Source organism: Bactrocera oleae, chromosome 2, assembly GCF_042242935.1.
Source record: "Bactrocera oleae isolate idBacOlea1 chromosome 2, idBacOlea1, whole genome shotgun sequence".
Classification (NCBI taxonomy): domain Eukaryota; kingdom Metazoa; phylum Arthropoda; class Insecta; order Diptera; family Tephritidae; genus Bactrocera; species Bactrocera oleae.
In genome coordinates, this window is record NC_091536.1 from 2,201,871 (window position 1) to 2,215,634 (window position 13,764).

Genomic DNA, 13,764 nt, shown 5'->3' on the forward strand with positions numbered 1-13,764 from the left:
TTGGTCATGTAAGATATCTTAGCCACGAATTACCAAAACTCCCATATACTATATGTAATGATTTTCGTTATTCTAAGAAACTCTATGTCGAATATGTCGGTCAGTGTATGATATATGTTCTCGAGTATATCTGAGCAATGTCAAAGGTTAATACAACAAGCTCCGACCTTTATCTGCCGCCAATACACCCTATATAGTGATTTCCGACATTCCACTTGACTTTAAACCATTTAGGTTGGTTAAAATATGTGGTATTTCAATGAAATTGAGTAAAGAATAAAGAAATATAAAATTTTATTAATAGCTTAACGCTGAATATGAATAGAGTTGGTGAACCTTTAGTCTAAACCTCATATCATTTTCACATCAACCCAATTTATTAAATTTAGACTCTTCGGTTGAGTTTATGTCAGATATATCTCATTGGAGGATGATTTTTATATAATTTTCACTGACGGGAAGTAAAATATACATATAAAACTAATTGAGCCTATGACCTGTAATATTATATATCTAAAGAAAATAGCAAATTGTTTAATATCTGCTATGTTCCAGGGCTGGACACTCGAATCTTTAGTAAAACGTAGTCTTATTATTTATTTCGAATTAACAGTAAGTTTTGAATGGATTAGCACTGTTAATATGTTCTTAAAATATATTTTTTGGCTTGCTCGGCATATCGTCTATCCTCCTTGATTTTCTTGCAACCATTTGTGCTTATTTTTATGGTCATACTGAGTTTTATCGTAGATAGCGGTTGATCGGTAGATTAATTCGAAATTACATTCATATTTGTTAGGTTTGCCGTTAGGTACTCTGCAACAATTTGGGAACATCCAATTCAATATTACGTATGTATGTGTTCTATCTATGGGAGAAAGAAGAACGTTGAACGTGATGCATATCGTTACGTAAATGCAATTTGAATGAAAGATACAGCTATTTATATCCCTATTAATATCATCGGCACACTTGCCGCATTAGTCAAATGGTAATTACAGATAGTTAAGGATACTTACAATCATTGCTATTGCTGACGAGCACAAATTTTGGCATTTGTCCCAGAAATTATGTAAATAGAAACACAGCCAGCAGCGAGCCCATTGCAATTTTACTTACAAAAGCACGAATATTCATTTTTCTAGATATGACACATAATGCAAGCCCATATTTACACATACATATCTACATATGGTGGTATGGGTTGTAGGTCTGGGTGACTCTGCATATACCTGCTTTATGCGGAGGTTCTCAAGTAGCAGTTTTGTATCTGCATAACGGTACGTCGCAAATTTCAAGTTGCATGCAGAAATTTCTCGAGTACCATTCACTTGCTACGGCTGGGTATGTTAAATTATGATAATCACTTAAATAAAACTGCGAATAACATGTGGAAGTTTTTGGGTGCAACATATTGCGAGTGTGTTGGTGCATTAGTTGAGCTGAAGGAGCTGCGGTTGCCACAGGAGACCGAGTACAAACTTATGCACTCACTGCACAGTGGCACGACTTTAAAAATATAGTGCAAAAAATATTATTAATTTTTTACGGCAGTGAGTGTAGTTATATACTTGTATGGATGTGTACATTGATTGAACCTTGTTACCGTTAACTGTGATTTTCGATTTCTAAGAAATCATTACTTTTTATTGCAATGTAGTTGACAATATTGCGAGAGAAGCTATTGGCATAGATGGACACTCCCGACGACATAAGCTCCATATATTAAATTCAGTCTATCAAGGTTTCATCTATCAAAATTTAATTTTACTTATTTGGTACCCACAAAGGAAGAAATCGTTCTATCACCTATAACCGCGGGGTAAAAATATTCCATTTTTTACATGACCTTCGCTTTCCGTTATTGATTTTTATAAAAAACGATAAATAAACATGCTGGGTAACTCTCACTTTTATCTTTTGTAAAGTGTAGAATATGTTACACTTTCTTGATTAGAATGCAATATTTTGAGAAAAGAAAACGAACACGAAAAAATTTTAAGAATATTATACGAAAATCAGTTCATTAAACATATGTGCAACAATGGCGTACCAAAGCTTCTGAACACTGATTTGGTAGAATTTACTTTCTGGCATAGACTGAATCGAAACGACATAGACTTTTTAGTGGCAGCAAACCCAAATCCCATAAAAATATCTCCACTCTCGAGACAGTATGAGACTTAAAATATAATAGGTCCTTATTGCAAACTTTAATTAAGTCTATGCTATTCGTCTCAATTTAGTTTTAATTTAAGAAATCAAAATAAAAATATGTACAAATTCTTATGCATCTTATAATCTTTTATATTTTTTATATGATTTTCTATTCATATGTTTAATTACAATTTATTACTTGCTTCATTTTAATTTATTACATAATGAAAGTAAATGATATCATCTCTTGGTCATAAAATTTAACTTCTTTATGTCGAAGAGATGCAATCCACATAGTATAATTATTTGTGTGACGTATTTGCCCGCTCAAGCCACACTGTTCGCCATCTTGCTTGCGGCAAGAACTTTAAAGCAGCCGATAGCAAAACTTTCACTGCGACACTTAAAAATTCACATAATCCTTGTACATGAATTGAGAGAAAAAATAAATTCAAGGAACTTTTACAAACAAGTCATGGAGATGCAGTCGCCAATGGGCGCAACTTGTTTGTCAAGACGACTTCATAGAGGCTTAATGTTAAATATTATAGCAATTATTCTGTATGTATTCTTAATGTAACTTTATACAATAACATAATTGATTTTTCTTCCGTATTCAAATTATCTTGTTTTGCATGTGTTCAAGGTGATTAGAAAATATGCCATTGAAGATTGCACGTGTTTTCGCAAAACAAGGCAATTAAATTTAAATTGCATTCATTACATTAAATTAAGGCAGACAGTTAAGAGGAATTGATGTCTAGCCAAAGTATTTCTTGCATTTCGGGAAATAAGAGTTTAAAGTTATATTTATTGGTTTTATGTATTGCGATTGAATCGATAATCGGATATGATTTAATTTGTTATTATGTTAATTACGTGTGAGCACTGGTGATAGATACCTTAAAATATATGAAAATTATATAAATTCATGGCTAAATTGACTTAATTAGGGAAGGGTTAAAACTGTTATTAACTAAAGTTATTTAAGACTCATATTATATAAAAAAAAATAGCTTCAATAAAAATATTCTAAATGTTTTCGAAATTGACCTTTGTACATACACGGAAAGAAGCTACCCGGGGAAGAAATCATTACATTCGATTACCCTATTCGGTACATTATTTTAAGTAGTTTATTCACACCTATTGATAATAGGATATATCTCATACTGATTGGTTTACTTATACGCTAGAAATAACGATTAGTTCAAGGTGTTACAAACTATCATTAAGTCGCCGCATATGGCATGGAAAACTATTTCTCCACTTTTCCATGTCAACGACTGAACAATACCTCGGAAAAGTACTTTTCATCTTTTTGGCAACTAATTGCGAAAAGTAACCGAAGTCCAAACCAATTTCAGAAGTACGAACGATTTGCAGTTTGATACATCAAAACTTCTTTTTCTTTAAATAAAATTATTATAATAATTTAAATATAATTATATTTAGATATCAAACAACCTACTGTTAAGTGTAAAGAAGCAGTGTTCTCACTTTGCGCTACTACTATGCTTGGTTTACAAGTTTTTCTCAAGTTTTGTAGAATATACCTACAACAATCACAAATATTCAAAATTAAGAACATTTCGAGCGAAAAATCACAACTTAAGTGCTCTTTGTTCTTAACCCTTCCCACGATCCCCATTTATGAATATTTAATAAGTGTTTTATTAATTGGTTTCATTATTTATTAGTTATGTTGGCCCTTTAGAAATTTATTTGTTCGATCGATTCAAGCCAAAACCAACCAAACAGCTTTTTTAATAAAAATTACCAATATAACTTAGTTTTTATTGAGTCAAAGGGTATATACCATAAATAGTCCACATGAAAGATAGCGAACCAGACATGGCCAAAATATGACAATATAAAAACTAAGGACTTTTTAGATAGATACAGGAAAAGTATACATAGACTTACCACCTACCTAAAACAATATTTCCCGCAGCTGCAACCTCGAAGGGAGTAAGGAAACGGTTCTCCACTTCCCCTGCTAGTGCCCAGCTCTATCACAAGCCTGAGGCAGAACTCTTGGAACAGGTACCAAACCATGAATGTCTATCTACAAAAAGCGTAACGGAAGTAAGTTGTTTCATTTTCAACAATGAAACGAGATAGCAATATTTAAAGGTTTAACGAATAGTGTATAAAATGGCGCAGCTAGTGCTAATTGAGCCCGAAAGGGCTGTATCTCTCACGATTGAGTAAAAGTGATGGCAGTATTATAGTATTTTTTGGCAATATTATAGCTCGAAGCTAAATCGCATTAACCGAATGTGTGACCGAAGATATATGCGACTGTTTTGAGGGATGCTGGACTGAAAGAAATATCCAGAAGAGATTCTACTTAGATAAATTAAATGTATTTTAATTATAAAGTAGTGTTTTTTCATCTTATGATGCCGTTAGTGGATTCGATGTTTTCATTTTGACATTATTGCACGTGCCTGATAATTTCGGTTGCTGAATTGCCATAAATCCAATAAGTCAGAAATTTGTCAATTTGTCAATATTAATATTTAAATCATCTTCCAAGCATACATATTTAACTCATTAGCTGCTTTGCTTAGTGTTGGTAGCCAAGTTGCAAAGAGGTTGCCAAATGGACGGACTACTGCCTATCCAGCGGCGAAATGTCACCTTTCGTGTCGGTGCGCACAAATGCGAATATTTGCATAATTCATGAGTGTGATTCGCTGCTGCATCAGGACGCACGCGGCTCTTGTAAACATGCTTGTTCAAAAACATCTGGAATTTATTTTTAAATTGCATTTAAATTTAAATTGCTAATATGGCCAAAGAAGGCACTTCAAGTTTGCACGCAACTCCTAAGTGCACTAACAGAGTAATTTACTTAAGTTCTCTTGGGCCCGCCTTACGGAATGCGACATTTCCGAATTATTAGTGAGCTATATAGTTGTGCTGCATCTGGCAATATTAAGGTGAAAAATTATTTCTTTGACTCAATTTTCAATTTGCATAAATTAATGGATCACAAAAATAGCTACTATGCATGCGATGCAATTTTAATTAGAAACCGTAAAATGCACTCTTTGAACCAAGCCGAATTATTGGGTGTATAACTTGATTATTATTCCATTGTTCCACTATTCCGAACATGCGTTCGTTTGAAAGTTAATGGCTTTGTGCGTCTTTTCAGTAAATGACAATCCTTTAAAGTGTAATGAACAATAATTTTTTTTCCAATCCAATATGTCGAATTTTGTGCTTGAAAAAGTGTTCTTGCGGGGAGTTGTTTTTCATCTTATTAATACGAACAAAACCTCAGTCGAAACTTGGGTTGGGAATTTTTTAGTTCAAATTTTTTTTTTAAACACGATATTGGCATTACAAAATAGACTTTTATGTTTTAATCCAAGATGTGTGAGATTTTCGTTAATGTTATCCAGATGCAATACTTTGAATTATACTTAATGAACGTTAAAATTTTTAAAAAAACAAGTAAGCAAGGGTTACGTTCGGGTATAAGCAAGCATTTTATACCACTGCAACTTGCAAGGATCAAAGGCCGGGAAATTACTTCAGGTGTTGGCAAAATTTTATATTGAAGGAAGCATTGATCCGATTCAACCCATCTTTGACACAAAGACATACTATTGTATTATCAAGAGTTTCATTTATTTATTTTATTATATGAATTTCAATTATATATCGTACACATTGACCGACATTTTCGGTAAAAAGTCAACTATAGGCACTGGGGTTCACATATTCAGTACCTAGGGACTTGAACAATTTTGCTTCGATTTGCACAATTTTTAGTCATTAGATGGCATTCTTTAAAAACATTATTTTTGCTAAGCTTTATACCGTTATATTAATTGCTTCTTGCTACCGATTGAACTGAAATTTGAATATGTTATTTTACTCATCAGTAGCTCTCGCAGGAACTAGGATATTTTTTTATCCCTAACTTTCCAATTTACAGCCCGAGTTATATTTAAAAAAAATGTCACTTTTTTTTCGAAGTCAACCATTTTTTATATTTCAACGAAATTGTTTAATCGTAGTTCCAACCAGAACGACAAGCTCACAGAACAATACTCCTTTTGAGTTTTTGATTTTTCTATTTCCGATGTCCTCAAGCGACCAAAACACCGAGGCCGTCCACCACCCTTTTTTTTTGAGGCGTTTACTTCAGTGCTACGAAAAACAAATTTCAAAAAAAAAATAGACAAAAATAATTTTTTTGTCCACTCTGAGATACCATAAATAATTTATTACAAAATGAAACTGACTGAATTTTATTTTTTCTAAACAAAATATTCCTAAGAAAGCATTAAAAAAATCGCAGGTACCAGACTACTACATTAAGTTAATTTTATTTTTTATAACAATGATCCTTAAATATATAAGTGGCGGAAACAAGTATTTGCGCAGTAGAAAAAATCGGTAAAACTGTTAGAAATCGCTTTCAATGAAATTAAAATTTTATTAATTCATATTTTTCTTATACAATAATATATGTCTAATATTTGAATTACTTTTATGTAATAATTAAATGTATAATGAATGATCAAAGCACATTAATTCATAAAGTTAAATAAGTATGTATATCATATGGAAAAAAATATTGGCACATTTTCCTTTGATATTTGAAAAACTAGGAAAAATCGAGCAGTCAGTATTTTGTTGGCATACCACTTTGCTTAATAACTGCATTTAAGCGGTTTGGCATAGAATGTACCAATTTTTTAGTTGTTTCCTCTCCAATTCTTTGCCATTCTTCTAATAAGGCTGCTTTTAATTCGGGTTTAGTGGTGATGCATCTATTTCGTATCCTCCGTGTTCATCCCACAAATGCTCGATTGGATTGAGGTCTGCTGACTGTGGGGGAAGTGAGAGAACATGTGCAGTATTATATGTAAGCCACATACGTACGTCGTGGGCTGTATGTTTGGGCTCATTGTCATATTGGAACGTGTATGATGTACCCAATTTCCTTCAAAATATTGGTACAAGTATAAACTTGCCCTCAGCAAAAACAAAATTTCTTACACTTGCAGTGACCATGCAAACCCACATCATTACGCCTCCACCGCCGTGTTTTACAGTGGGAGTTAGATTTTTCGGAATGAGAATGCGGTGGGCCTCGCGGTGGTCTTTGATTTTTCTGCGCTCATGAATCGGCAAGTGCCCAAACACATGAAAAAAAAAATGTATTATATACAAATGGATCAATCAGTCAACATAAATAGTTGGAATGTCTTAAGTTGTCAGTTGGCAACCTATAAAGCAGAATGAAATATTCCACATTTGCTGTCGTAAACTCAGTCGACTTAAATATCTGCCCGGTTAGTTTGGAAACCGAAAGAGGTCGCGCGGGTCAAATCTTTAGAATTCGGTGGATGAGGCAGCAGTTTGTATCTTCATTTGACCAATTTGTCAGTTGTTAGGGGGATAAACATATTTTTACTCGGCAAATGGGATATTTGTTTCTTAAATTCGACATTGAATGGGCGCAATAATTCGACCATAATTTCTCGGCCCAATAGGACAGTCTTCGCCTTTTTCGGAGCAGGTTTGGCGCGAGAAGACTATTGTTTCGATTGTACCTTGGTCTCTGGTGTCTTCCAATGAATCCATGTTTCGATACGAAATTACGTAGAAGCTTCTTTTTTGTTCTACTTCAGTTAACAGTGGATGCATTTCGTATTGACTTTTGATATGTTATCCTGCATGTCAACCAACGTACGCTCCCGATAAAATTCTAACTAACTAATTTTCGGTGGTCGCTATCGAAAGAGAAGAGTCATTGTATTCAGCAACCAAACGCCCTTACGCTTTTCAATATGTGATTTACCTTCCAAAAACATTAATCAAATCGCCGTGCGATATTGCTGTGCAATGCTGGCATTGCGGGCGGTGAGACTAAGTATTTATTGAACATTCTCGTATGTGGTACTGCAAAGCTTTCTAAATAAGCGACTCTGGTCGGCTGGTCGGCTATACGAAGGAGGCAGAGTACAATACAATGCTTGTAAACTATTGGAACTTCAATGTCATTCACTTTGGCGTTGCGTTTGCTCGGAAGGTGGCAAATACTCGACGTTTCTGTACCAACTTGTATCTCGCTACGTGAGTGAGGTGGAGGTCGCATAATTGGACTTGGCATACAAACACCTTACTTATAATATACATATGTATGTATGTATGTATATACATATGTATATTATATGTTTACGTGAATGTATTCCAGTAAGTTGGCGTGCGAATGTTCTCTGATTAGGCCTGGCATTTGTTTGATTTGCTATAAACACATTAGGTATATGGCCTCCAATGACTTTAACTTAACTGTTTTTTGCACATATATAGTAGGCATGTATCTAGTAAGTGCCACTGCTAATTACCCTCCATATGAACAAAATACATGATTTTCAAAAAAATATATTTCCAACATTTTCACCCAACTCACTTTTTAGGTGATTTGAATACAAACAGTTTTAAATACCATAAGATGGCAATGTCTCTTGGACAATTAGTAGGCATGCCGATCCTATATGCCGAGAGCGATAAGTTCCATATATACAAGTATAATAATATCCCGAAATATTTTGGCCTATCGCTAACTATGTTATTACTAGCGCGGGCACTTATTTCCATCTGTTTAATATTATTACAAAAAGATTCGAAGTGGAAAGTTGTGGAGGGATACGAGAGGCAAAGTAGTTAAGGTTTGAAGAACACTATAATCTTAAATATTATATCATTTAATCGTTGGTTTTAGCAACGACAACAAATAAATAATATGTTTGTTCTTAACTCAATTATAGATATAAAATATATCGGGCTGGAATATCGGTGACCAATATTGTTATTTCACTTTATTGTGCCAATTTAAAACAAGAACGTTAACTTTGGTTGAACCGAAGTTATAATACTCTTCATAAATGCAAAAAATTCTTTACAATACCTTGATTTGGATGGATCAGTTTGTATGGCAGCTATATGCTATAGGACTCGATCTGAACAATTTCTTCGGAGATTGCACCATTGCCTTGGACAAGATAGCTCGATAAATGAAAAAGTTTTCCGTAAAACCACTTGATTCCGATCGTTCAGTTTGTATGGCAGCTATATGCATAGTGAACCGATATCTGCGTTTCCGACAAATGAGCAGCTTCTTGAGGAGAAAAGGACGTGTGCAAAATTTCGATATCTCAAAGACTGAGAGATGATTACATAGACAGACGGACATGGCTAAAGCGACTCAGCTCATCATGCTGATCATTTATATATATGTATATATCTTAAAGTTTTCTAAAATTACTTAGTATGAAGGGTGTATGTTTTGAAAGATATTTTTGGATTCAAAATTATTCCATAATCGACTTGTAGATTTTTCTACGATTTTATACAAGACTGCGCCGGTTCTAAGTAAGAAAAACTTGTTAAATAGAACGAAATATGCTGTGCTTGTTCCAGTGGCAGCTTTCGGTTACATGTTTAGCAGAGAGTGAACATAGAACTCACATGTCCCTAATTTAGTATTCGTATATATGTAATATATGTATGTACCTGTGATTATGGACGTTATTATTGCCTACTAAGTTTCTTTTCTACATTTAGTTTCCATCATATATGTTTGTATATTCTTAAATACATATGTACACACACCCATGCAAGCAGTTATCCAGCACACAAAAGGGTGTGTGTGGTGCAAATGCTTTCCATCGATCGGGCTGTTTCTTATGTTCCAGCGTTTACTACATGGGCCAGTCTGTCACTCATTCGGTCTACCGCACTAATATTTAATGACATGGCCTAGTTAGTTGGACTGTTTAGTGTAATTTTGAAAATTGCTTTGTTTAATTTAACCACAGCTTGCTAGACTCAGAAATAGATCAAATTCAATACGCCAATCCTGAGTGCAATTCAGCCAGCCAAACACATACATACAAACACACATGTAGATATGTAGTTATTTATAGACATTTATTTGATGTGTTATTTACGAACATTGACAAAAGTCAGATAAAATTTAAGTTAAACGATTATTTACTTGAACCAAATAATTCATCAGCTGTTATAAGCAAGCATAGTCCATTGTTGAGGTCCCTATGTTAGACGGAAAATAATTACTTTGTTTAATGGATTAGTGGATTGGTCTACTAATTTTATCCATTTATTAAGGTAATATTCGAATATTGCTCTAGGTTGTATGCTAGCCTTTAATTGCAGTATCTTCAGAGACAACTGATTGGGTGGCCAAGGAAAATTAAATATGTTGGAATCGTTTGTAATGAGCGTTTTTAATATCTCAGCTGTTAAATGCAATGCTTTGGACGAAGCTGACCAATTAAAAAGCTATTATGGAGACCACTAAGTACAACATAGTTTCAAAATCTATCAATTTTAGTGACTTGAAATTACTTACCGAATACCGGTATACGCTTCACTGCCAAGGTAAGTGTAATTGAAAATTATGGAAATTTCCGGCAGACATGCGAGGTTTTATTTACTTAAAACAAAAACGAGCTGCTAATAAATTCAATACGCTTGAAGCGTAAGCGTTTTTGGGATGGATGGATAGGATGGGCGCCTACCGGGCGATGGTATCGCATGCATTGAAGCAGCGCACCGTTAAGTAAGTGGGGTAAACGAGTTTAATTGATTGCCGCAAAGAACGCTATAACCACATGGCCGTGGGTGTAAATGTGCAATGACGACGAAAAAAAAATAAATTAAAAGAAATCGGAGTTGGAAATTAAGTGAGTGCCTTTAGAAGTGACAGCATTTGAGGTGCCAATGTAGCCACGTCAGTTCGAGGGGGAGAGGGCATTGATAGTGGCAAATGAGTGCTTTGCGTTGAAAGCTTAAATGGGCGGTGGGTAGTTATGCACGGGAGAGTGTAGGCACAACTCCTGTCGGAGTTTTCAAGGCTCTGCTCATCAATGCAACGATGAAATTAGGCGCAGGGGGTGAGTTGCATGAACTTGTTTGTTGCCCGTTTGCTTACTGAAGGTCAACGTCAACAAGTCAGTTTTGTGATTGCAATACACCATTTAATTTGTGTGAGCAGTTTCGAAGTAAGCAAAAGTATTTGGTGAAATTAAGTACTTCGTTAAATGTTAATATTAAATTAAAATTGATTTAGCATTAAAAGGCTATTAAGTAGGTAAATGCTTATATTTGTATTTATTTATAAAATGCAAAGCCTTGAGCTGTAACAAAGCTATGTACAAGTATATGTGACATTCTTATTTTCTACGCTTTTATTTTGGGAAACGTTTGTAAGTATGTGGTTTCTTCTTTTTATATCCTTAATACAGAATGATGCCATTTTCGTAAATGAAGACATACAGATATACATAAATAGTGCTATCAGAGAATATCCGTTTGAAGTAAAACAACTGAATTAATACAATTTTCAGAGGTGTGAAACAGGAAAACCACCCCAATCAAAGCAATTTAACTATAATTTTCATTGATTTTGTGACACGCTCTATATGCTTTTCAGAATGATTACACAAGTCTGAAAAAAAAATTGAGAACTGTTTTGATTTTTTTGGGTATTTCCATTTTTTTTGTGTGCGCTGAATCCGAAAATGACTTTCATTTTGTCACAGAAAGCCTCGTTTTCTGTGAATGTAGGTATGTTATTTATATTAAATAAGTTATTATATTAAAAAAAATATATATTTATATTTCCGAAATAAAACTTGTTTTTATATAAAATGCTTTCATTAGTAAGTACTAAACAAATTTCTTTTTCCCAGAGAGACTCCTTTTGGTACATTTTTGCTTGTACGAAGCAGCTGGAAGGTTTCTCCGAAGCGGCAATAGTAGTCGGTCATCATTGAGGCGCTCCATTTTCCCTGGTATCTCTTTGCTATCTCCTTAATATCTTGGTGAAATCATTTACCTAGCTCTTCATTCCAATCTCTTAAACTTTCTGTAAAGTATTCAAGATGGCAATGAAGAACATAGCCTACAACTACTTTTAGACTCATTTGAAAGCAGCTTGAAATGCATAGAAATGGCCACAGCTGCTTTAAGGCTTCTTTTTGTAGAATGTATGAGAATCTGCCGCTGTGCTGGGTCGTATGAGATCTTAAATGCATCCATTAAACCTTCAATGTTGGTGCAATATATCAACTCTTCCTCTTGGACATAGTACGAAGTAGTCTGCCTCTCACGATATCTAAACCACTCGTGGCAAAAGTTAGTTCCTTCTATTGAGCTTGATCCAAACGTTTTTGGAAAGATTAAATTCTCCCACTAAATCATGTGGCTCGCCTTGGGAAAACAGTTTCGGGCTGCTGTTATCTTCAAACTCAAAAGTTGACTTGCCATCGGGTTCAAGATGTTGCTGTAATCTTCTTCAGAGCTTGGAATCTCTTTCAAGGTACCAGAGGACTTGGGCACTGATAGCTAATTGCAGATTGGGGTATAGAACTGACTGCTTTTGTTTTGAACTATACCGAATCATATATTGGCAAGCTTAAGTCAATTTCGAAGGTCTTCAACACATGCACTATGCGGAGTATACTTTTGTTTTTTAAAGTCCGTTATATTGATTTATTGCTCCAATACTATATATTCGTCACAAATATAACAGAGACTACCAGATGAATTTCAACTTCCGCACGGACGACATTGTACCAGAGAACATACAATAATTTCTCTGGTTTATGTTTGTTAATTTAGCTCGCACAGAACCTTCTTTACTTAGAAAGGAATGATAGTTATAGCCTGTTTACATTTAAAAAAAAAAATAGTCAAAATAAAATTGTACTTATTTATTTATGATTTTAAGTTAACCCCAAATACCCCCCTGTTCTTAATGAAATTTTGCGTTTTGCAAAATAACCTGACGTCCAGGAATTTTGTTTTTCATTTTCAGAACAATTAAATACATATAAAGCAGTTGAAAACATCCCTATAGTATTTTTGTTGCAGCCTTGTGTTATGAAATATAAGTGAACTATCTTTAAAATTGAAAATAATTTTGTGCTCTGCTCAGAATAGCAAAAAAACTAAATTTGGCATGAATTATTCTCCAAAGTATCTGTGCAATCTCCGAAGAAATCGTTGTGATCGGATCACTACAGCTTATAGTTGGCATACAAACTGACCGGTCAAAATCAAGTTCTTTAAGGAATGTTTTGTATTTTTGAAGAGCATTACAGCTTCGGTGCAACCGAAGTCAACGGGTTTTTTTGTTTTGATTAAATTTGTGGAAATGTAAGGTTAAGGGCTACCGTCCTGGTAAATAACAAAAACAACTTTGGTGGCCAATATAATGTATGAAACGATTTAATATTTATTACTTTAATTGTTCCACCCTTTTATTTGTCTGGGTTAGTCAATGATGTGGATCGAATTTGCGAATAATGTTCACGCATATTTCTATGTATGTGTTTACGTAAACGAGTGAGGGCTTGTGTTAAATAAAAATACCTACACCATATGTATAAATACTTCTTTGTATCTACATACATACTTGTATGTTGTCATGGTTGTTGCTGACGCTAATGATTTTTGATCACATTTCAGTTGATTTGGTTTTCTAGTCATCGGAGCTAATAGCCAATGGAAAGCTTCATCATGAGTCACGTGTTATTGGTGCCTTTGAGT